The sequence below is a fragment of the Arachis ipaensis genome, chromosome B05 (genome assembly GCF_000816755.2).
Source record: "Arachis ipaensis cultivar K30076 chromosome B05, Araip1.1, whole genome shotgun sequence".
Lineage (NCBI taxonomy): Eukaryota > Viridiplantae > Streptophyta > Magnoliopsida > Fabales > Fabaceae > Arachis > Arachis ipaensis.
Window position 1 is genome coordinate 76,705,633 of NC_029789.2, and position 2,774 is coordinate 76,708,406.

The window sequence follows — 2,774 nt, forward strand, 5'->3', positions numbered from 1 at the left end:
TTGTGTTTAAATTCATCCAGAAATCTCCACCAATGTTTGGAATGCCAACAGCCTCCGGGGTCCCAAACTAGGCATGTGAAGCTTCTGATCAGCTTCAAGCAGATTTTCAGGCTCCCGGGATGACGAATGTCAGAACAGAATCCATGATCCCAAGCTTTGTTTTTAAATCCGCCTCCGTCTTGATCTACATGTTTCCATCCGGGCGATTTAAAGAGTAGAATCTCACCATGGTAACCAAACGTTCTCTGTGATCCATGCAGTTGAGCATGATACCAATCCGTGTACTTCAAGGTGAAGCGTGGAACCTTATTGAACCTTGTGCACCAGCTCTGAGTACGAGCCATTTTCCTCTTACTCTTAAAGCCGCAAAGAGCTCTAAGCTGGCCATCTGTTTCAAGCAAACCATATTCAAGTGAATAAGTAAAGTTATAGGTTAAGGATTGTACCCACTTGAAGCTTGTATTAGGTGGTAATGGCCTTGGGGTAGGTGTTTCCGGTAGTTTTGTAAGTTCTACTCCCTTGTGCTCTTCTGTGAATTCCTCCACTTCCTTGCAAGGTTCTACAATTATATCTGTGTCCTGGTCAAAGTCTTCTATGTCTTCCTCATCACTTGAGTCATAGATTGGAGGTTGAGAAAAATCTACCTCCACATCGTCTTCGTATTCACTTGGGGAAGATTCTTCGATCTCAGAAAATTCACTTACGGATGCAAGTTCATTACTAAGAAAGCCAGACTTGTGACTATCATCATCAAGGGAATTTGTGTCCTGGGTTATTCTGTCTTATTCTTCATAAATGACTTGCCTTGGGGATTGTGCACTATCCTCCTTAGCATCAACCGTAACGTCCTTGACGGAGTTCTCCTCAGTTCTAGATTTCCATGGAGGTTCAGCATCTCCTAGATCTTCAACCAACTCTTCTTCTTGTACCGTGACAACTTCTTCTACTTGTTCTAGTACGAATTTATTCTCTGTCTTGTCCACTGGAGTTTCTGGTATCTCCTTTATGCTCCGCTCTTCATTAGACTGTCCACATGGGGCTGTGGCTAATCCTTGTATATTTGAGCGCCTAGAAATCCATTGAATTACTGCTTGCTCCAGTTGTCGAATGGTTGTTTGAAGTTTATTTACTGTTTCCTTTAGGCGAACCTCTGCTTCTCGGGGTGCCGGATTTGGACATGATACATAGGAAAGTGGTGGTGGTTGGGAGTGATTGGATTGGAATCGGGGTAAGGAAGGATCATATGGTGGCGAATGGTGAAGTAAGCAAATAAACAAGTAAAAGAAAAATATTTACAATAACCAATAATAAGGCACACGTTAGCAGTTCCCCGGCAACGGCGCCATTTTGAAAGGAACTGAAGATTGATGGTTTAGAAGTTATAACGAATACTCGTTGTAAGTATAGTTACTAAGCCAAGCATTCAACCTTTCTTACAAACGTTTTGGTTGTCACAAGTAACAAACCCCTTAAAAATTGTTAACCGAGTATTCAAACCTCGGGTCGTCTTCTCAAGGAACTACAAGGAAGTATGTTCTTATTATTGGCTATAAAGGTTGTAATCGGGGTTTAGAAGGTGAGAAGCTAGTGATTTAAATGACAAGTAAAGTAAATGGCAATTAAAATAAATAAAACTATAAAGCAAACTTTTGGCAAGGTAAGAGAAATTGGAAGTCCAACTTAATTATCTCTCTCAACAATAATGAAAGTTGAATCTAAATTCCACTTAGTTAACCTTTACTACAGCAAAGGAAAGTCAAGGGACTAATTAGTTTGACCTTCGAATCCTATTTAATTCCTAAGAAAAAGTTGGGATTATTGAAGTTCAGTTCAATTAGCAAGATAGCGATTATTAGTTATGTTGAGTTTGATAATGTTGGGTTACTGATTTCTTAACCAATACCAAAAGGGGAAAAAGTAAAATTGCTGGAATAAAAATGTCCTTAGATCCACGTGCTATGAGGCTCCTAGGGTGTTGAACACTGGCTAGGGGCTGGACGCCAGTTTTTGGCTTTCTAATCAGAAGCAAAGTATGGGCTATTATACATTGCTGGAAAGCTCTAGAAGTCAGCTTTCCATAGCTGTTGAGAACCCTCAATTTGGAATTCTGTAGCTCCAGAAAATCGCTTCGAGTGCAAGGAGGTCAGATCCGGACAGCATCTGTAGTGCTTTCTCTATCTCTGAATCAGACTTTTGCTCCAACTCCTCAATTTCAGCCAGAAATTACCTAAAATTACACAAAAACACAAAGACTCATAGTAGAATCCAAAAATGTGAATGTAACACTAACACATATAAAAACTTAATAAAAACTAAACAAAACATACTAAAAACTATATGAAAATGATGCCACAAAGCGTATAAAATATCTTCTCATCAGTAACTAATGAGACACCAAACATAAAATTTAAAAACAAGATAGAAACAAATATCTTTAAAAGTTTCGAAAATTTGAAATTGTATTTTGTTTTTTTTTTGAAAAAATTAAAAAGGAAAAACAAACACTAACAAGACACCAAACTTAAAAATTTTTGAAATTAAAGACACAAATTTTCGAAAATTTAAAAAGGAAAAACACTAAAAAATACCAAAGTTAAAAATTTTGAAATCAAACAAGGAAAAACTGATGCCAGGGCATCTTGGTTAGTTTCACTGACCTTTTCTTACTGTTTTTAAGGTAGTTTCATGCATTTTCTTAGGAAATAAGCTAGTTTTGGGCAGATATTCACTTACATCTTGATTCAAGCATACATTGTGCACTTTACATGATTTCA